General features: G+C 39.7%; 1 long non-coding RNA gene across 1 annotated transcript in view; it reads right to left on the bottom strand.

Annotated features, from left to right (window-relative positions):
* The window catches only part of LOC144071900 (uncharacterized), an 87,108-nt gene that overhangs the window by 4,628 nt on the left and 58,679 nt on the right, over positions 1-23,801 (bottom strand). The window contains exons 7-8 of the long non-coding RNA XR_013299770.1: positions 23,343-23,542; positions 6,208-6,348 (exon numbers count right to left, since the gene is read on the bottom strand). This is a non-coding gene — a long non-coding RNA (uncharacterized LOC144071900). The remainder of the gene's footprint in view (positions 1-6,207; positions 6,349-23,342; positions 23,543-23,801) is intronic.

The following is a 23,801-nucleotide window of genomic DNA, read 5'->3' as shown; positions in this document are numbered from 1 at the left end:
TACCTGTACAGGCAATAAATGAATTAATAATAAAACATACGTATCTATAAGTTTATTTTATTCTTAATTACAACTGTGTTTTTGCATTTATATATATATGTGTGTGTGTGTGTATATATTTATATATATACACATATGTACATATATACATATATACATATATACATATATATACATATATATACATATATACATATATATACATATATACATATATACATATATACATAGATATATACATATATATACACATATTTATATATATACATACACATATATATACATATATATATACCGATATCGTAGGGTCACCCCTATAATAATTTTTTTTCAGCGTGGATTTTCACATATTTATGAACTTTTAAAAAAAAATTATAACAATAATAAATGCATAAAACGGAAAAACTTGTGTTTTTTTTTTTAAATAGTATTCAACTGTTGCCCCTCCTCGACAAAGTTTCATCCTCTATAAACGGAATTAACGGGCTACAATAGCCGTTCCATTCACACACAGCCTCACTTGACAAGACATCAAACATTGACAAAGTCCCTTTTTAGTGCTGCCTGTTGGCAGAGAAAGTGGAGGCTAAAGCAAGTCACACGCTGGCAGAATATTAATAATGGCAAGCTAATTGTGGGGAGGGGGCACATATTTGCATATGAGAGGTGAGGGAGTCCATCCGTCCGGCACACATGCTCCGATCAACCCCCAGCATAGAAAGATGAGTGATTGGGTCAGGCATTCGGAATTCTTCAAACCTTTCATTCAAGAGCACATTTTTATTCCTCAATGGTCGAAATCATCGGCGGAGCCAACAGGGTGGCTCGAGGGGGCGGTCTGATCTTTCCGAAGCATGATTTGTATTTTTTCTTCCTTTTTGTATCGAATTGATCAAACACAGAATATTATCTATCCGTCCAAAGATTTAAGCATGCATTTTACCATTATTAAATATCTGGCCAAAGATTTAAGCATGTATTTTACCATGATTAAATATTTGCCACTCTTTAAAAAGTTTCTTTCCCCAACTCGCCACCTCATAAATGTTTTTGCAGATCCGCCGCTGGTGGAGATATTTAATATTTTCATGAACGTTAACACAACTCTGCATAATTTGAAAATGGTGAAATTTGTCATTAAAAATTGATCATAAAAACTTGATTTTACATTTTCATGACAAGGTTTTTCAGACGTTTTGATATTAAAACTAAGGGCATTTATAGTGTATTGCTTAAGGGCATTTTTGGTAAAATTCCTGATTGTTTTTCTCCATTTGAAAGAAATGGTAATGTATGTGTAAAATTTGGGTGGTATGTTTTGGACCAAAACTGTATATAACCTTTTTTTTTAATAGGAACATTTAAATGTTTTCACAAGTGTAAAAAAAAATGAGCTTTTTTGGGGGGTCCAAAAAATGTTTTTTGCTGCAACTCGATGTGAATTGACATCTTTAACCAAAAAGATTGCCTTGAAGGTCACCCGCGCAAAAGCAAGCCAGGGAACCTGGGCGGGCTCATTTCGACCTCGCCGAAATCAATCACAGCGCTAATGAGATACACAAATATAAATAACTGGCTATTAACTGGAAGCAACCAGACGTGAAGACCAAAAAAAAAAAAAAAAGGATAAATGCATGGCGTCAACCTGTTGGAACTAATTCCTCCAGGACCAAGAATGGGTGGAGGTTTACTGTAATAATGTTTACCTTTAATAATTGCTGTTATCTGTGTCTTTTACACCTCTGAATGCGGTTAATACTGTTTTCATACAATGGGATTATGATGTAATACGTCATAATATGGAGTTGAATTCATGATGTTGCCAGAGCAATTATAGGAAAGTTAATTGGGATATTTGTATTTCGGCTACTCTTGTGAGATTAATATGAATTGGCACTTAGAAATTAGAGGGAGACATTTGGGTAGTGGGAAAACCATAAATACCAGAAATTTGTGGCCAAACTATCAATGAAATGCATATTTTGAAAATTAAAACTTCTTGAAATGGTTCATGTCACTTCATTTTTTTCAACCTCAGTTGGCCTTGTTTATGTTTATGTTTTTTTTATTTACTGTCTGTCTATTTTCTTTTGCGTGTTAGTCCTTTAAGATGTTTGTTTTATTAAACGGAAAAGCGAATTGGATTTGTATGTTTGTTTTTATGGTGACTCAAGAATACGTAAAGGCATCTTCATCATTTTTTGTACTCGATTCTGATCCTGAAAGATTTCACATTGCCCCAACCAGCACTAAAATCTTTTTTTGTCCAATCCATGTCACCCCTCAAGTACACTTTAGCGAGTTCTTAGTATCTCTGAAGCAGATATTTTCCTACATTTGGTAGACCAGTCCTCGCTAGCAGAAGTACTCGCATGTCATAAACGATCACCATACTCCATCTGATCCCTTGAAAAGTGTTTTTTTTTCGCGTCCTATTGCGCGGGCAGATCTGCGTGAGGTCTAAGTGCAGGTTTGGCTTATGGAAGCTGTCAAGGCCCAATCTCCCTCCGCCTATTGCTTTTCATCCATTTAAGGCTGGGCCGCTGCCAGGGCTGCCCCAGCTTGTAAACAACAAACGAGTTGAATCATACCAGCCAAAGCGGGCAAAAAGGGCCGGCGCGTCCCGTCTTAACTAGCTGCGACACATCCGCCCGTGGCCGGGAGCGCTCGGCCGTCACTCTTAAGTCGCTCTGTCACCCCTGCTACATTTCATCAACGACAGCTCAACGCACGACCTGAGGTCTGTCGCGACAGGGACCGTTTTCTACTTGGCGAGGAGGCAGTCAATCCCGGAACTCCGCCCTTTTCGCCCTCCAAATGAGCACACCGGCCACGTTTTTAGGCTTGGTTCCGACCAAAAAGAACGCGTGTGAATACGACTTTAGAGCTACAAATGAAGCCAGAAATGTTGGCGTCATTAGCAATTCAGCCCTAAATGTTAGTATAACTGTTAGGGTCATTAGTCTTACATTATTATATATTTGCTTGCAATGAAGAACACTTTGCTTTACTTAGCTTATTAGTCTTACATTATTATACATCTGCTCGCAATGTTGAACGCTTTGCTTTACTTAGCTTATAAACATTAGAAAAGTCAGTTTAGAACATCTGCTTGCAACCATGTAAATGCTTGCTCCTTAGTTAGACCAAACAAATGAAGGTCGAATCATCTTGGACTGTTGGAATGCGGAGAAGAACCTTCGGCTCAACAAGACCTTCATTTGTTTTGAGAGCTAAAACTTCTATTGACTTCTCACTCCTATTTTCTCACCCTTCCCTTGAAAGCTAAGATGTCTATTGTAACTAGGGTCCTTGAAGCTAATAAACAGGAAAAAGAGTCGTCTAACGTCAGAATGAACTTGGACAAAGACGGGTCAGTTCGATTCTCTCTTGCAAGAAAACCACAGATGAGTCTCCTGTCTCTTTTATTTGTGCGTGCATTTGGGAATGCCTATTGGTGAATCTAACAATAACTCAGGGCTTTTGTCCCAAAAAGACAGGAAAAGACTTATCCATACATTCATTTTTTTTGTAGATTGGATTACTGTCATGCAGTGGCGGTCCGTGCATTTTCTCGTAGCGCCTTCAACGGGTAAAATCCACTTCCTAGCAGCATTTAATGATTAAATACAAATACTGGAGCTTTTCAGACATTACAACCGGGCCAGGGGGGTGATTTTCCCGGGAAAAGACAGCGATGGACGTCAATGGCGAAATGGCAAAAATTGCAATAAAATGGGGTAAAATCCACTTCCCAGCAGCATTTAGTGATTAGATACAAACACTGGAGCTTTTCAGATATCAGAACTTGGCCTACAATTGAAATATTATTTAGGAATATAGCCATATTTTACTCACCAAAAATCCTTTTTAACTGTACACAATATCCATCCTCCTTTTTTTCTTCTTTTCTATCGCCATCGAAGCTAATGCTGAAAGTCGAGCCTATCGTATTGCTGGCATAGTCCGTCTTGAAAATGGCTTTAAATCAACACAACAATATATTTGCTTATGCAGCTCGCACCAAATACAGTTTGGTAGCTCTGGCTAATCACTAGCCAATCATAGTTGGTGAAAGCGATGACGTATCCCTATGCCTGCGACAAGGCAATGACGTATCCCTACGCCTGCGACAATCCATTGTGGTGTTGCCAACTCGAAATCTGATTGTTAAAGCAACAGTCTTATCGACGCTTGTTTAATGCAGCAGAGCCCGCAGAACTGATTGTGAAGGCTTTGAGGCAGATTTCTGACCCTGGCAACAAATAATGGCTGAAATGTGATTGGTTAAATGCTTCAATATGAAAACACACATCTGGAAGCAGTGCAACCAGGGGGAAAGGAAGCTAGCAGACAATTTGGAATTATTTAATAAGTATTGATGGACAAAATATAATATATGGTTCAGATATTTCTTAGGCCAGCAGAGAAGGCCTCGAAGGCCCTGACGGCCCGCCACTGCTGTCATGGCATATTTCCAGTTCTCAACAAAAAATTAGGAAACTGCAGCTAATAATCCAGATAGTGGACACTGGACCATATTCATATAAAATGGTTAAACTGTCACCCTGTGAGTCACAAAGGATTGACTATAAAATCTTACTGCTGATCTAAAAAAAAAGACCTTAATGGCCTTGGAGTATTAATTCATTCGCGCCATACGAAGAGTCGTCTTAAAAGGTTTTGTTCTAAGAATAAAGAAGCAAGAAACAAGAACAAGAAACCTTTAAACCAGGAATAAAATCCGCATATTCATTATTGCCCATATAGTTCGAATGTCAAGTTATACGAGTCTAGCTTTTTTTATTCATTTTTTTGCTCTTCTCACTATTTCTGGTTTTAATTGTCGTCTGTCTTTAGCTATTATAATGATTTCGCGGGACTTGGATTTATCTTTGTACGTGTTTTATTTATTTATTTATTCCTGTTGTACTTGCCTTGCCTAAATTCGAGGCAGCGACCTTCAGTAATATGTTTCCTTTTGGCAGAGCGGTCCCGGATTTCCCTCCCTGGGAGCGGCGGCATTTTGCAGAGAGAAAAGTGTAGGGCAGCATTTTCTAAATTGAAGTCAATACCAATCGGCCGTTTATCTACAAGCGCCCCTGACGCTCAGGGAAATACACGCCAGCGTGCACACAAACATAAGCCTACTGTAAAGTACGCACGCACATGGCCGGGTATTCGTTCCGCAGCCAGAATAAATGATTTACAGCCACGCCATCGTTTAAAAATGAAACTCGTTTCCTCCATTCCAATTCCTTCGATAGAAAAAAAAATAAAAAATAAAAAATTCAATTGTATGTGAGCCCGTTTGTAATTTGTTTCAAGCTCCAGGGCCATATTTGGTGAAAAGCAGATTGTTTTTTTATAGGTAGCAAGAGGATTTAATAGCACGCAAACTAATTACCGTTCACATTAAAACAGTGGATTGGCTGTTGAACAACGGACGACGCGTGAGTCACTCGTCGCGCAAACGTAGCTGAGTCATTCCAATTGTCAGCAAAGGGAAAGTTGTTTGGGTGGCTTAGAAAATGGCAGCGTTCAAACTATGGACTGACATGCCAGTGTTTTTTGAGCAGTGGGAAAATAAAAAAAAATAAAAATCAATGAATACGGACTGCAGAAGTTTGAGTTTGGCCTACATCACGTGTCAAAGTGGCGGCCCGGGGGCCAAATCTGGCCCGCCGCATCATTTTTGTGTGGCCCGGGAAAGTAAATCATGAGTGCCTACTTTCTGTTTTAGGATCAAATTAAAATGAAGAGTATAGATGTATATTAAATTTGCTGATTTTCCCCCTTTTAAATCAATAATTGTCATTTTTTAATCATTTTTTTCTGTGTTTTTAGTTCAAAAATCATTTTGTAAAATCTAAAAATATATTTTAAAAAGCTAAAATAAACATTGTTTTAGATCTATAAAAAACTGAATATTCAGGGCTTTTAATCCTGTTCTTTTAATCCATTTATTTAAAAAAATAATCTAAATATTATATCTAAAATGGTCCGGCCCACGTGAAATCGAGTTGACGTTAAAGCAGCCCGCGAACCAACCCGAGTCTGACACCCTTGGCCTACATTGTCACTTTCAACTTAAAAAAAGGGGAAATACATATAAATAAAAACTCAATTGAAAAAAAAATACAATATTCAAATAGACACAGAAAGTTGAAATTGAATTAAAAAGTAAATAAATAAGAGAGGACTTACCATGAAAAGCAATAGACCTCTGTTTCTTTTAAACTGGGATGACTGGCTGTGAGGTCTCAAATTTTCGTGTCATTGATGGCCTGAGACGTCCAATCTATTTTGACTGAGAGGGGCGGCAGCAATCCTTTGAATACCAGTGCCCTATAAAGAGTAGGCACGTTAGTGAAACAATTCAACAGTATAATAAATAAAAAATCAAAAGGGATGAATTTATTAATATTTTCTCCCATTTTATTTCTTTTTTAATATATTTACCTCATGTATAAATATAGAAGTGTATCTATATTTTTCACTTTTTGTATTATTTGAATTGGTTTAGTATTTGTTCCATTTCGTTTTTCAACTATTAATCTTTTTTTCATTTTTTAAATTTAGTGTTTTTCTCTTTATACTTTCTCTTTTCTATTCAAGTTTCTATAAATAAGTATATATATATTTATATTAAGGTATTTTATAGATTTCAACAAACAAAAACGAGTTACTCACCCTATAAAGCATTCATATTTTAGGCTTCAATGTCTAGAAAGCGAATCTTGAGCGTAAATCTACCTGTGCAGTTTGCAACAATATGGTTTTAGCAAATGGATCATGAATTTCTATTTTATCATCGTTTTTATTTGAATCAAAATCTGGGCGCCATTATGACTGGGCCACCTGCCGTTTGTTCGCGATTGTCCAATTCAGTCACGTTCTGCTGCATTATCACCGCCTTAATTAAAATTGCTTTTATTCACATAACAATGCGCCGTGTGAAGTGAATAAATCAAAAGCAACAAGAGCACCGGTGACTTCGAGGATGTACTAAATATATACACGCACATATATATACATATTATACACATATATATATATATATATATATATATATATATATATATATATATATATACATACATATATATATATATATACATGTTATTCATATATATATCATACATATATATAAACATATTATACATATACACATACACATATATAAATACAATGGTACCTCTATATACGAGCAGGAGGAAAATTTCAAGCAAATAATTATCTCTAGATACGAGAAAGATTTCGAGATGCGAGAAAGCCAGGTGGCCAAGACATGAGAGGCTGTTCATTATTGTAGCGCACTGTCTTTTTTGCCGCATCTCTTTCGTGTATAACAGATATCTACGAGCACTGGGCGGAGCTTGCATTTGGAGGTGTTGCGGGAACTCGTAGTGAGGAGTAGGTGGACGAGGGGGGCCGCCTGGCTACAAAGGATATCAAAGAAATGCTAGCAAAGTGGTAAGAGTTTTCTGATTTTGTAGAAAAGAGGCACCCTGACAAGCTGGCAAGTGGTCGCGCGTTATTGTATTGTGAGGACATTTGTGCGCGTCATTTTTGAAATATTTTGAAGGGAAGGCAAAACCAAACAACTCTTGATGCATTCCTTTTAAAAACTCCCGGTGAACGTCCGGGTGGAGTCAACCCGGAGAACAAAAGTAAAAAAAAAAAATTTAAAAAATAGAATTCAGTTTTGTGTAAAGTTACATTAAACGTATGTTTGAGTGTGTCTTTATATTTTAATCCAAGTTAATTTAAATTAGTTTGTTCCGTTACGAGTGCATTGCCGTGGAAAGTCCATCCCCCCCCCCCTGCCTCTCTCTACCCTCCGCGAAATCCGACTAATTTTAGTTCTATTAAACACATTTTATTACTATTAAACCAGTTAGTTATGTGTTACTTTGTTAATAGATGGCGAATTAGAAGAAATAAAACATTTTTTTCAAATCCAATATCCTGTTTTTGGTGTTTTTTCAGAGGGTTAGAACGAATTAATTTGTTTTTAGTTCATTTTAATGGGAAACGTTGGTTCGAGTTACGAGAAGATCGACATACGAGCTCAGTCCAGGAACGAATTAAGCTCGTATGTAGAGGCACCACTGTATATGTATTTATATATTTCATACGCCTACCAATAAAAATCAGTCAGAGGCAATACGCACAAACAAGAAGAGACCGATGTAATGAAGCGACGCAGGAAAGAAAAGCCGGAAACAAAATTGACGTGAGAACAAAGGACAAAACAAGAAGGAAGATTAGATGTAACAGTCGAACAAATTTAAATTACAATTGCAAACAGTCTTGCTGTGACTTTGAAGAAAAGTCGCCGCTGTTGAGCCGAAAAGTTACGGCTGAGCGAGGCCATTTGATTTCGCCGGAGACGCTGCGGCCTAAAACAAGGCAGTAAAAAAAATAAAAAAATAAAAAAGGGAAAAGAAAAAAGCAACCCATGCATATTGATTATTGCGGGGATGCTTTAGAATGCAAAGCTCTCCGCATCCAGCATTCCAATCTTTTTTACTTCCACTTTTTTTTGTAAGCGTCACACAGCCAGCCAGACCAATTAACTTGTTCCAACTAGGAAACATTCCAAAAGGCTCTTTTAAAAATGTGCACCTTAAATCCATGGTTGCCCCTAAAAAGGGCCCATTCATTTCCAAAGGCAAAAACAGAACACATCAAATCTTTAAAATCCTTATTGTCCCGCGGTATTTGTATTTTTACAGTATTTTATAGTGTCCCATTCTCATAATTTACAAATCCCCCATTTTTTAATTTTGTTTTAAATAAGGCGCACCGAAGTTATCTGCTCCTTTTTGCCAAAATGTACAGTTTAACCAAAAACATAAATTGAGTTCATTTCTAATCGCATATACAGTGGTACCTCGACGTACGATCGGCTCTACCTACGACATGCTCGAGGTACGATGAAAATTTCGATCGAATAATTCGCAGAGATACGATCAAAATTTCAAGATGCGACCAAGCCAGGTGGCCATGACATGAGAGGCTGTTTATCATTGTAGCGCACTGTCTTTTTTTGCCGCATCTCTTTCGTGTATAACAGATATCTACGAGCACTGAACAATTTATTCAGACGAGTTTCTCCTACGCATCGACTAGGAAACGCACAACGCGCATGCGTGGGCAAAAAGAGGGCTTTCTGGGTAATGAAGTATACTCGTGCACACAACACCCATAGCCAATGGCACCCTTTCTCAGAATAAAACTTCATTACCCACAATCAATACGTGGGTAGGCTGTTATTCCTTCCTTAGCCTGTTAGCTCCCGCGATCGCTCATTCAAGACTACTTCTCGTTGGCAAGTGGTCGTGCGTTATCCTATTGTGAGGACATTTGTGTGCATCATTTTCGGAATATTTTCAAGGGAATACAACAGCAAACAGCCCATCGATAGCGAACGTGAGGGTGGAGGCGTGGCAAACAGCTAACCCGCCCAGAACGAAGGTTAAAAAAAATGAAACAAAATTAGAATTCAGTTTTGTGTAAAGTTACATTAAACGTATGTTTGAGTGTGTCTGTATATATATTAATCCAAGTTAAATTAAATTTGTTTGTTCCGTTACGAGTGCGTTGTCGTGGATCTCAGTCCCGGAACGGATTAAGATCGTATGTCCCACAAAATCTACCCACTCGGGTCTGCAAGAAACAAAATCTCAATTGGTGGTCAAAACTTCCTATAGTTGTATGAAAACTGACTTCTAAGAGGCCCTAAATAAACCGAATGTGAATAAAAATCAAATGAAAGCAATGGAAAAGAACTGAAAAGTGGCTTAAGGACCAAAACGAAACAAATTGAAATGGCTACCACCAACAATGCTAAAAATCCAAACCATTTAAACTGGGAGGACCAGTTCGCATTCCAAAGCCATTGAAGCGTCTTTGACCGAACAATCGCCCGCATCTCCCATTCCAAATGGATTGGACCCGAAGCCTGGTCAATGGTGGCCAACGAGTTTAAAAGTTAGCCAAAATTCTAAGAGAACTTGTAGCTTCTTCATGATGAGTCTCAGTCTTGTCCACTGATCAATATTCATGACTCAACTCTAGTTTTCCTGAAGGGGATTACTCGCTCTCATATCCATTGATTGGCTCAGGAGGCAATTTCAAATTGAGGAATTTTACTCATTGCTATTGATTTCAATAACAAGACGGTTACAGTTCAATCTCCACGCACTTTTGGCCAATAGGCCAACGGTTCCCTCTTAACGAAAAACAAAGATAGGAGAACTTTTGCTACTGTTTTCAAGTTTACCATACTGCAATAGCATTGGAGCTAATGTATTGTAAAGCGCGTGGCACTGAAATAGTAACAGCAGTATTTTTCTTCTTTTTTTTGAACTTGATATCAGAAATGAGCTGTTATGTGTAATATTAATGCTTGTGGTGTGCGTATATATATCCCCATTATAACTGGATGCTTATACATACTTAATGCCGTGGCTCATTTTCTCTGGCAACCTCTGTGTAACCCTCTTCCAAAAGCTTGATAGTTTACTTTAGCCTGCGGAGATTCTCACTCAATTTTCCACAAATCCATATTTTAACCGCTTATTGGTTTAGAAAGTGCTAATTATTCACTCTAGAGATGTCCCACATCCCAACACGTGAAAAAAAAAAACGATCGGCTTTTTAAAATGTATTGATCTATTTTTGACTCATTTGCTGCCATTGCCGTCCAACAGGCGTCCAATCCATTGTGACTGGGAGGGATGGCAACGACCAATAGATTTAGTCATGTCACTTTCTGCCATTGACGGTGATAGAAGACCAATTCTACTACAGACGCTCCCCTACATACGACTTACGAACAACGGTAAATACGAACATGTCTGCAAATTGCGCTTATCTCGAAAAATGTTCGTAAGTTCGATTTTGTATTGCGCGCCTTTTTCCGAGTAGTGCTTCTTTCCGCCGCTAATACCGACGCCTGGTGCTGTGAGCGCTCAGCTCACCCAGCATCCACCTTCCTCTGCCCAGTTCGTTGCAGTGCGTAAGTTGCGCAAGTTGCGTAAATTGCGTAAGTTGCGTAAGTGCGTGACGTAGCTCCAGTGCGCAAAGAACCTTTTTCATTTTTATCATGAAATATCTCGTGCAGCCATTATTCAATATGGTTGGTGAAAAGCGAAAGGCTTCTAGTGAGGGAGGTGCAAGGAAGAGGCAAGCCATTTCATTTGAAACGAGTGGCAATAATAACGAAGCTTGATGCGCATGAGTGGTGAGCGTTGCACGGGCATACAACTTGAATCGTTCGACCGTCAGTACCATTTATAAACAGAAAGATCGAGCAGCAGGACCCAAATATTGAACGTTGCACAAAGTTTGCAAATCAATTGAATGATGCCATACAGTGCTACCGCATCATTTATGATGAACAAAAGAAGAAAACTGTGCAATTGTCGTTAGATCGCTTCTTTCGGCCAGTTTCTAATACATAAATCTCTCTCTCTCTATACAGTACTGTACATATTCTCTCCGATTTATTAAATGTTTTTTACTACAAACCAATGTGCGTTACTTATACAAGCCTTAAACATACAAATGCACTTATATAAACCTTCAATATACTTATATAGGCCTTAAACATAAATTATAATACAAAATATAGCACTGAATCAACTTACAAACAAATTCAACTTATGAACAATCGCTCGGAACCTAACTCGTTCGTAAGTAGGGGAGCGTCTGTACTGTTAAAACTCTCGGAGTGAGTTTATCATAGAAGTAGAGTCCATTTGAAATGAACAGACACTGCCAACCTTCCCAGTTCAAGTGGATTGGAGGCAACAGAAAAGTACTCAGTTTGAATACAAGTGACTAGGCAAACTTTTCGTGATAAAAAAATGTTTCTTCCAAAAAAAACGTGGTATCTCTGCAGTATCGCCCGACATCTATCGTCGTCAACGGCGAGTCAACTTCCCGGCCAGATGCTATTTTTACCTCCCAATCTGTGACGGCACGCTGCCGTGAAGCATGAAAATGAGGCAGTTAAATTTGGGAACCTTTGCAAAGGGCACTCCTTGCATTCCAATTTGCGATTTAGTGCGACAACACGCCGACGCCACCTCTTTTTTTTTTTAGGAGGGGGGTGTTTGCTCATTTGTGGTCAGGAACTTACGCTATGGGAAGGATTTACGCCACGGGAATGGAAGCGCCATCTATTTTTTTGACACGCATCCGTCTTTGCTGCGAGGTGAGATGACTCAGAGTCTTTGGGCTGAGCGCTGAGAGGCAATCCTCGCTAAGGAGATGAAGCCAAACTCTTGCGGCTTCAAAGTGGGACTGAATGGAAGGCGAATTTCATCCCCCCGCCGCCACCTTTAAAAGCTCATTATACTAGCATCCACTTCCTATTGGTCCTTTCGACGAAAGTGAGTGGCACCAATAAATAGAATACCTACATACACAGTAGTACTGTATATAGGATAACAGTTGTCCCGATCACATACTTGCAATTTCAAGGATGTCATTTATTAATTAATTTATTATTTTAGATCAAAATACACGTTTTTTTTGTTTATTGTGACAATATTTTTTTCCATCTTGATTATTTTTGGCGCTTTGTAGCCGTTCAATATTTTGCATTACATTATCTTATCCCACTTAATTACGGGATTTTGAATTTGTTGTGTAGTCGAAAACATTTGTTTCTGTTGACTATAGCTTTGTACATTTTATTTTGTATCTTTGTGGTTCTCAATTTCTCACCCGATTTGAATCTTCTAGAGAATGAAAATGTATTTATTGACTGCTAAATCATTGCCAATATGCGATATTCTTATGAAAAAAAGAGCCAATTTAATCATTATTATACTGACAATACATCCTACTAAACCACCAATTCAAATGCCATCTTCATTTAACAACCGCTGAGTATGAAAAGAAAGTGAAGACGCTACTTTCAAAATAATTGAAGATTTTGACAATGTGCAAAAGTTTTGATACAAAAAGCATATTTAGTAGTTTGGACTAAAGACTGGTGCAGTAAACAACAGAAGATTCAAAGTATTTGACAACTCTGCGATACTCCTTTTGCCCAGCAGGTGTTCGCTGCAGTGTGGGATCACCTTCACGGGATTAGATGGGGATAAACTCCACTGATTCGCTCATCCGGCATGCACGCTCTCCCCGTGGGGATCAAGTCGACGCTATTAGATGGCGAAATGGCTTGGCTTGCTTTCAAAGACACATGAGCAAAAACACTCCGTCCAAACGTCAGTGCGTGTTGGGGTTGTCTTTGTTGTCCGAATGAGACATCGCTCATGCGGGGGTGGACGTGCGGAGGTAAAATATCAATACATCGTAGCAGGACTGCTATGTTGGCTATTTTCCCTTTCGGCTATAAATGGATCCAAATCTCCATCCCTAACTCCATAAAAGACGACAACATGCAAACTCACAATAGGCACACTAGTGTCCAGCGTATTGTTATCCCCATGCTAACATTTTCAACTCAATATACATACTCGAAAAGTACTCGCTGTATCGTTTCCAATAGGTTATCATTAAGAAAAAAATTAATTAAATGTTATGTTAGAATGAGGTTTTTCAGGGTTTCTCAAGTTTCTCAGGTTTTTTTAAAAAAATCCCTAAAATTGGCTGAAAATGAATTGGACGTGACCCAAAGTGTACAAGGGGGGGACCAGGAATTGCTTCAAAATCAACAGGAAGTGACCAATGAACAGAACATGACTCGGAAATGACCCAAAAATCTGAAATAATAGGAAGTAACCAAAAATGCTCTCAAATCAAAAAGAAGTAATTAACAAAAAAAGTAACCAAAAATGCTGTAAAATCTGAAGAAAATTAATTAGAACTAACAGGAAATAACCCAGAAAGTGACCAGGGAATTCCTCAACACAAAAACCCGGTACTCGGACGTTTGGTCGCCGGACGTTTGGTCGCCCGGACGTATGACAACATGACAGAGAGTTTACTGTTGAAACCAGTTCTCAAAATTACATTCATTAGAGAGAGAGAGTTTAATATCTAAATATCTTCTCTTGTAACCAGCTCTCAAAATTATATTCACCCGGGCGACCAAACGTCCGGGCGACCAAACGTCCGGGCGACCAAACGTCCGGGCGACCAAACGTCCGGCGACCAAACGTCCGGTCACGCAAAAACACGACACAAAATGACTCAACGCCAACAGAAAGAGACCCCAAACTCCCCTCTAACCAAAAAGAAGTGACCGATGAACTATAGGTGATCAGAAAATTTCCCAAAATCCACAAGATATTTCCAAAACTTACAGGAAATGACTCCGGGATGCCTGAAATGATGCCCTTTTTAGTCTTATAATGAATTATTCTCTTAGTCTTTTCTTTTATTCTTTGTGTGGCCCTATTACTCCACCGCAAAAACAGCAAAACATCCTCCTTCCATTTGACAAAGTATACCAGGTTACGGCTACATATGGAACATATGTTACGTAAATGAGCGATTTGAGCCCCCGAAGCTGACTAAATTAAGACGCGGCGTGTTATTACAAGGGGAGGAAGAAGGCGAGAAACGTGAGTAAACGGACCTACCGGGAAAGGAAGCAGATTGCTTGAAACTAATGACTTGCTTGAAAGGATCAAACAGAGGAGCCTAAACAGATCATTTCCAGCCAAGGATACTTAACACCGTGCAGGCCGCTGTTGTTTGTTCCTTGGCGCAGTCACAAGGGGGGCAATTAAAAGCCAAAAAATATGAAAAACACCCTAACGGAGGCGGCGTCTTGGCACGCCGCCCTGCCAGTTGGGGAGGGCCTTTTGATGGGCAGCCTCTGGAAAAGGCATTTACGCTCTCAATAAAAAAGGCAACATACGCTACATCTTCCTTTGTATGGGTGAGGATGCGGACAAACAAAACTGCGGGTGGGTTATATATAGATGCTAAGAAATTAGCCGTGCACTCCGCCTGACAAAAGAATCGGAGCATCTAGATCAGGGGTGTCAGACTCGGGTTGGTTCGCGGGCCGCTTGATTTCATGTGGGCCGGACCATTTTAGATATAATATTTAGGTTTTTTTTTTATTAATGGTTTAAAAGAACTCGATTAAAATCCCTGAATATTCGTTTTTTTATAGATCTAAAACAATGTTTTATTTTAGCTTTTTTATATATTTTTAGATTTCACAAATTGATTTTTGAACTAAAAACAGAAAAAAATGATTAAAAAATTACAATTATTGATTTAAAAGGGGGAAAATCAGGAAATTTAATATACATCTATACTCTTCATTTTAATTTGATCCTAAAACAGAAAGTCGGCACTCATGATTTACTTTCCCGGGCCACACAAAAATGATGCGGTGGGCCAGATTTGGCCCCCGGGCCGCCACTTTGACACGTGATCTAGATTCTAGTATGTGGAACTGTTGTATTCGGATAGTTTATTAATAATTATTGACCATTTTTTTCGGACTGTATGTCGCATCAGACGGCCTGGTTCGCGCAACGGCCTCACTATTCTAGGACTGGACCTTCCTGTGTAGTTTGCATGTATCATACATCTTCCCAGGTTTGTGTGGGTTTTCTCTGGGTACTCTGGTCCCAAAAACATGTAGGGTAGGCTGGTTCAACACTGGAAAATGTCCATTTGGCTGGCCACCAATTACGGTTTGTCGATATAACCACGGTTTTAAAAGTCCGCACTTCCCTGTTGTTCTTAAATTATTTCTTAGTTCCACAAATTCTACAAGATTTTAATAGACAATGCTCCAGTTTCCATTTCTTCTCCAACCAGGACATTTTTCTCGGGCTCCGTCCTCCTCCGTGCTTTCTCCATTCCTTTTCCCAAAGTATCAATAACTCTTGCAACACACACACATTCCACACAAATTCACAACGGCGGGCCTGGTATAGTTATATAAAAGAGTCTGTGGGTCCTGTAAAACCCTCATTAGGAATAAGTGTAGGTGTAAGCACCCCTGCTTCTGTCTTACAGCAAACTGCTAGCATCAACAGAATTGGCTTACACAAACACAAACGGAGACAAACACGCATTCAGACCTACAGTTTGCACACAATAGACATTGATTTGGGAATGAGCGCGGTCATTCTAAGACATTCCGATTCCAATACGTACCTCTCAGCTAGTTAACTCTTTCAGTGCCACTAACGATCAAGGAGATAAGTCGATGCATGACGAGATTGTCATGAGCAGGAATCAAATTTTAATGGTGCTGCCACCTACAAACTGGGCACGCATATTACATGTAAACCATAATACCTGTCAACCTCGGCCAATTGCTCCCCTTATTAATGATTGCAATTCCCCTTATAAAGCGATTTAAAAAAGCATACAAATGCAACGCAAACACATATTTACTCACATAGGGCGCACTTAAAAGTCAGTATGTGCAAAATTCCATATTCTGCAGATGTCGCTGTATGAGGCTGACCGCTTGACTGTCTGGGTACATTGCTTGCTGACGGACAATGCGCATATCATATTAGCAGTCGACGACGACGTTTTCGTCTGCTACAAGTGACCGAGACGACCCGGAATAGAGCCAAAATGGGTAAAACGAGATCGGTTTTACAAAAAACGTACCTAAAAATCCCGTACAAAAGCTGTTATACGGCGTACACAATTTGAAATGATCAAAAAATCTATAAAATACCGTATTTTCACGACTATAAGGCGCACTTAAAAGTCTTAAATTTTCTCCAAAATAGACAGGGCGCCTTATAATCCAGTGCGCTTTATATATGGACCAATACTAAAATTGTTATCACGATAAAATAAAATAAATCAGTCGATAGGGTACACCATCCTCTACAGCTCTCAAAACTACGGCAAGCAGTCCCCGACTTTACTATTTTTCCCGTAGAAAAAGTACTGCGCAGTGACTGCTGGGATATATAGTTCTTTTGTCAATACACCCAGTATGACGGCGAACACACTAATTTGGTGCTCGCCGTCATTCCGACTGGATTTACAAAAGAAATCCTGCCGCTAGATGTTGGCGTCAACAGAGCATTCAAAGCTAGACTGCGAACTATATATATATTATATATAGATGAATATCGAACCGCAACATGAGATTATGGCTACGTGAGGCGTACGTCAAGCGACCGGATGGCTTTTTTCACGGCTCACCGTCACTTTTGATTTGCGACCAAGTCACGAAAATGAACTCAGACTTTGATGGATTTGTGAGTGATGATGACGCGAGTACATTGTAAAATAGCTAAATAAAGTACAACCGAACTCAGTTTTGCTTCCGTTGCTTTTTTAAAAACGTGTTTTTAGCGTGTGGGTGTAGCGTGCATGTTTAAGCGGGTGTATGATTTGCCATGCCTGGCTGCGTCTATAAATACGGTGCATCCTTTGTGTGTGTAAAATACAGAAATAGCACTCGTTACTGACACTGCGGCTAAAAATACGATGCGCTGTATAGTCGTGAAAATACGGTATGTGAAAATCGTATAAGTTGACAGGTATGTGTTAACGTGGAATTTCTTTAGACGATATAGGGAAAGGAAATAAAATAAACCTGTTTTGTAATTATGGCTGTGACAATATGTCAAAATGGTGTCACTGTTTTTTTTTTTTTAAAAGGAACCAACATTTTGTGGCAACTCTAGATGGAAATTTTACTGGACTACATAACAAGGACCGAAAGGAGATCTAAAAAGGAAAAGGCAACAAATCACGTTAAAGCCGCAACCTGGGGAGAAATATGATGAGCAGGTTGTGGTGTTGTTTAGTGGGAAACGGCAGGCGCAGATATCTGACTTGGGCAGATCAGCTCAGCGTTGCACAACTAACTGCCCCCTGACTGCACAGCCTGCTGTTTGTGTCGCACAATTCCCAACGTTATCTACATTTCATTACCGTCGCATATCCGCTGAGACGGGAAGGAAAGGTGAGTGGAGCTGACTGAAGCTGTAAAAGTGCCCGCAGTTTTATTAATATTTTTTACAGGATGGGCCGGATTTGCACTCTGATGACGACTGTGAATTGCGGAAAAACTGCTTCTTGGAAAGGAGAAAACGATGCCTTTCAGTAGAGAACTTGGCATAATTCAAGTTTCCCATCCGCTATCACACCATTCGTGTTTGCAAGTAAGGAGAATTTAGCGTACAATTAGCCTAGCATGCATGTTTCTGGAATGTGAGGGGAAACTGAAAACCCAGAAAAAAAACCCACACAGGTCCGGGGAGAACATGTAAACAGCACACATGATGTCAGAAAAATTTGGCAGAAGGTTCCCGTGCACCCCCAAATAGATTGCGCCCTGGGCAATCGCTCTACATTGCCCGTACCAAAAACCTACCCAACTTGCCTTAGTATTATTCGTTGTTGTTGTTATCACATATTAACATTCCTACTGCATGTACTTTGCCAATCGTTGGTGTGCGCTCATAAAACCATAATCATTGCGCCCGTTTAAAAGCCAATTAGCGATGAAAGCATCGACGGGCTCTTAAAGTCAACACTGTAGCGTTACTCTGGGATGCTCCCCAAACACGGAATCAAGCCCACAGCAAAAAAGCTAACGGAAGATCATCTCATTACTGGTAAAAAAGCAAGACAATCACCGGCGTGTACGCGTGGAAGGGGAAATGAATTTGTGGTTTTAATGTGAAGCGACAAATCGCGTATGTTCCGGAATAAAGTCGCAGATGTTGACTCATGTTTGCGGCACGCGAGGAACATGCGATTCTGTTCTGATGTTCGACACCTGGGAAGACTCATCGGGGGGAAGACGAGTGGGAAAGCACTTTTATTTTGTCTCTGTAGCATTCACACGGTTACACACTCATGCGTCAGCGCAAGAAGGGTTGCTCGTTTGGCTAAGAGACCTCATTACATGGTTGGATGGATCATCGACCCCTTGGTGGAGGAATTAAAGGAATCGTTTGGTTCACCCCCCGCCCCCCGACCCTCATCACCCGCCACAGAGTGCGACACGATGGCCTCCAGATATTTACCTGCTCTTTGTAGCGTGACAGCTAATCTCACCTACGGTCCCGAGAGCCTGTGCGTGACAGCTCGACAGTCTACGAGGAAATGACATAAGCAAGGCCTGTACGGTGATACCTTGACATTGAGTGTCCCAAGATACGAGAAATTTGAGTTACGAGGAAAATTTCGAACAATTTTTTGCCCTGAGATACGAGACAAATTTGACATACGAGCACATACGCTAGGTCACATGTGTCAAAGTGGCGCCCCGGGGGCCAAATCTGACCCGCCGCATCATTTTGTGTGGCCCGGGAAAGTAAATTATGAGTGCCGACTTTCTGTTTTAGGATCAAATTAAAATGAAGAGTATAGATGTATATTAAATTTCCTGATTTTCCCATTTTTTAATCAATCATTGTAATTTTTGTATCCATTTTTTCTGTGTTTTTAGTTCAAAAATCATTTTGTAAAATCTAAAAATATATTTAAAAAAAAGCTAAAATAAACATTGTTTTAGATCTATAAAAACTGAATATTCAGGGTTTTTAATCCAGTTCTTTTAATCCATTTATAAAAAGAAATCTAAATATTATATCTAAAATGGTCCGGCCCACGTGAAATCAAGTTGACGTTAAAGCGGCCCGCGAACCAACCCGAGTTTGACACCCCTGCGCTAGGTGGTCCTTTTCAAGCTGCGCCGTGATATTCATGACGAGAGGATTAATATGGATGAAGGAGAAACAGTTAGCGGAATCTGTGAGTACTTGAAAGTAAAGCAAGCAGCTGAGAAAGGGGATACTAGTTCTGCAGGCCCTGTTGCATAAAATACGCGTGGATAAAAACTGTTACTTTAACCAATCAGATTTCGAGTTGGCGACCCCAAGGTTGAGGGTTGAATTGATTCAGACGTAGCACTGAAGGCGTAGGTTTGAAATGCATGGCCCGCCACTGAATTAAACTATATACTACTATAGTACTCGAGTGGCTAATTGAGGCAATTCCAATTTCTTTGAGGATTTGTAACACCTTTTTCATTGTTTTCATCATAATGTTATGGCATTCCCCGATCACTTTCTGTACGTTTTGGAGCATTTCTGGTGGATATTAGGGCATTTCCGGGGCACTTCCCTTTTATCAGTCTCCTCCTGATCACTGTAGGTCTGTCAAAGATCAAAACGTGTTTTTCGCCAGGCTCCATTGGCACTCGACAGGGTTTGTTGTGACAACACCTTCCAGGAAAGTGGCTGCACTCTACGCCGACTCTCAGCGGAAAAAATAGTAATTGGACAAGAAAAGAGTGGTCACAGCGTGTTGTACAATGAGGAGCCACAGGCAACAGGCTGCTAACCCCCTAATGTCTGCTACACCACAGCTAAGGCGGCCACGTCAACTTCAATTTATGAGCGTGGGGAATGGAAAAATCAAAGCATATTATATTTCTTTTCAAAGCCCATCACTTGATTCAACTTGGCGGAGCGCCGCGTCCATGGCCTGCCGACCTTTTCAGTTCTGAGGCTCGTATTCATTTTTGGTTGCTTACAATTCTCAAAATGGAACTCAATTGTTCTCTCGGATTTTGCTTCATTATCGACCACTCTAGATAAAGAATTTGTACATCACGGATCGGTGATACTGCTTTGTTGCTTGCTTCTTGTCACCAAGCCTTGAATATTTGGACAAAGCAAATTCCTTCCAAAAACATACTTGGAACCACCTTGAATCGTGGTATTATACCTCTGATCGATGAACTTTTTGAACGTTTCCTGGATAGGAATTATTTCTTGCTTTGTACCCGTTTTTTTATAAAGCTAAAATGGAATGCTTCATTGTGATGTAAGAATGGGTAAATCACATGGGTGGCATGGGGTGGAACCTGCCTGTGATAAAAACCTAAAGCACATGTGTCAAAGTGGCGGCCCGGGGGCCAAATCTGGCCCGCCGCATCATTTTGTGTGGCCCGGGAAAGTAAATCATGAGTGCCGACTTTCTGTTTTAGGATCAAATTAAAATGAAGAGTATAGATGTATATTACATTTCCTGATTTTCCCCCTTTTAAATCAACAATAGTCATTTTTTAATCATTTTTTTCTGTTTTTAGTTCTAAAAATCATTTTGTAAAATCTAAAAATACATTTAAAAAAAGCTAAAATAAACATTGTTTTAGATCTATAAAAAACTGAATATTCAGGACTTTTAATCCAGTTCTTTTAATCCATTTATATATAAAAAATCTAAATATTATATCTAAAATGGTCCGGCCCACGTGAAATCAAGTTGACGTTAAAGCGGCCCGCGAACCAGCCCGAGTCTGACACCCCTGGCCTAAAGTCAACATTTTAATGCATCGAATAATCTGATTCTTAGATTTTTTTTAAATGCAACGGTGTTATGGTATTACTTTATAATCACCCCAACAAAAAATGTTCACATAAAATGTAACCTTGCCAAGAAAATAACTAAATAAGACTACTCGAAATTCTGAGTCCACCCTAGCAGTACAAATATTTCCTCTCCAGGGCAGCCTTCGCATTATTGCATGTAAATAAAAATGCCTACTTATTTAATCTTGTTGCCCATTTACTCCAATTTGCTCGATAATGCATCCAACAACATCGCCATCTAATTGAAGCTCGGCATAACAATACTGACCCAAACGATTTGTTTACTCGTGAGCTCTCGTCCGTGCACGCGACTATTATGCTATGCTAATTTCCTTTTATATCTCAGTGGGGCCGCAATGATATCGTTTCGACTCGGCGCTTCAATTGGGATGACGGCGTTTCGCCATACATTTTAATTGTGAGGCAATCAGACGTTCCAGATGTGTCCTGAGGAGGGACGGTCGGAGGAGTGGTGGAGGAGGGGCGGCTATGTTTATAGTAGACCACCACAGTGACTCAAATTATCACGACAACGCTAATTAATATGATGACAACCAGCTTAATCCCCCCACCGCAGCTGGGTCGGTGCCAACGTGGTAACACATCAGCGCCGAGTGTACTTGACATTTTTTCCGCAACATTGGCCATATTGTGACACATAAATCTTTCTCTCACACACATGCAAAGGCTTTGGACGCAAGCAATTACAGGCCTTGGGAGAAGGTAGGTGAAAATGTGGGACTGGATTTGGGAGAACCGCCTCATTTTGTGGATTTTTTTTTGGTGGGGTCAAAACATTTCAAAGGTTCTTACATGTTGATGTTCTTGATATTAATTGCATTTAAGCAGCGGTGGACCGTCAGGGCCTGCAAGGGCTTCTCTGCTGGCTTAAAAAAATATAGGAATCACAGACTGATGTTAATTATGTTTTGTCCATGAATACTTATTAAATAATTCCAAATTGTCAGCTTCTTTTCATTGCTTTTCCCCTGGTTGCGCTGCTTCCAGATGTGTGTTTTCATATTTAAGCATCTAACCAATCACACTTCAGCTATTATTTGTTGCCAGGGTCAGAAATTTGCCTTGAGGCCTTCACAATCAGTTCTGCAGGCTCTGCTGCATAAAACTAGCGTTGATAAAACTGTTGCTTTAACCAATCAGATTTCGAGTTGGTGACACCACAATGCCTTCTCGCAGGCGTAGGCATACGTCATTGCCTTGTCGCAGGGGTAGGGATACGTCATCGCTTTCACCAACTATGATTGGCTAGTGATAGAGTAGACTAGCCAGAGCTACCAAACTGTATCTGGAGCGAGCTGCACAAGCAAATATATTGTTGTGTTGATTTAATAGTGGTTTTGTCAACCCGCAATGGCTGAAGGAGGAGAAGAAATGGATTTGTTTGCAGATTTACTGTCAAAGCCATTTTCAAGACAGACTTTTCAAGAAAAGCTGGACATCATTAAGAAAGGTCGGACAACTCCGAAGCAAGTAAGCCTATCACAACCGGGAACGAACATTTTCAGAACTAAATCGAATAAAAACGTATGCCAGAAATACGACAGGACAGGCTCGACTTTCAGCATTAGCTTCGATGGCGATAGTAAGTGAGTAAAATATGGCTATATTCCTAAATAATATTTCAATTGTATGATATTATTATTGATGATTATTTATATGTGTCGCAGCTGTAGCTGCAGTAAAGGTTTTATAGCCATAAAATATTTTTTGAGGGTTGGACTGATTCAGATATAGAATTGAAGGCGTCGCTTAGAAATTCACGGCCCGCCGCTGCATTTAAGTGTTTGTAATAGCTGTGCTGTTTGAAAAAGGCCTTTTTGTTGCCACCCCGAACAACTTCCAGTTCACTTACTGTAAAAAAGGGTAATATAATGACTTTAAATTGTGTTGTTTCTCATAAAACGACATGTGAAAATGACCTGGAGCACAAAGATTGGCAGGAACCCCCAGCAAAATGTTCTTTGTGTTCAAAGGCAATAAGTGTTTGCAAATCAATACCTTAGAGCAAGTCCCGTTGTTATGTCATCTTTTTCCTCAGAGAGCGATGGGGAAGACTCCAGTGTGTCAGTCTGTTCGTCTCTCGGCGCTAGCCAATCAGACACCAGTCTGTAGGGGCTAAAGAGCTTCCATTGTCTCTTAATCATTCCCCAAAGAACAAAGGAGTTTGCAACCCTTTGCGTGGAAGTGCTGCGTCTTCACTGTGGGAATAAAGAAGAAAAAAGCACATTTAAGCATTTTTTTTTTACAAATGAACAAATGTCCTGAATGAATGATGGATAACCTCTTGGCATACTTGCAGATTTGAAACTTTGACAGAGAGATGCTTTGTTTAGAGAAGAAAAACATTCATTTTCCCAGTCGCTGATCCTCACCAAGGTCGCGGGGTGCTGGAATACATCCTAGCTAATTTTGGTTGCCAGAAAATCGCAGTTTAAATTTGAAGGAATTGGATTGACT

Source organism: Stigmatopora argus, chromosome 3 (genome assembly GCF_051989625.1).
Source record: "Stigmatopora argus isolate UIUO_Sarg chromosome 3, RoL_Sarg_1.0, whole genome shotgun sequence".
Classification (NCBI taxonomy): domain Eukaryota; kingdom Metazoa; phylum Chordata; class Actinopteri; order Syngnathiformes; family Syngnathidae; genus Stigmatopora; species Stigmatopora argus.
This window is presented reverse-complemented; position numbering and strand designations above follow the sequence as displayed.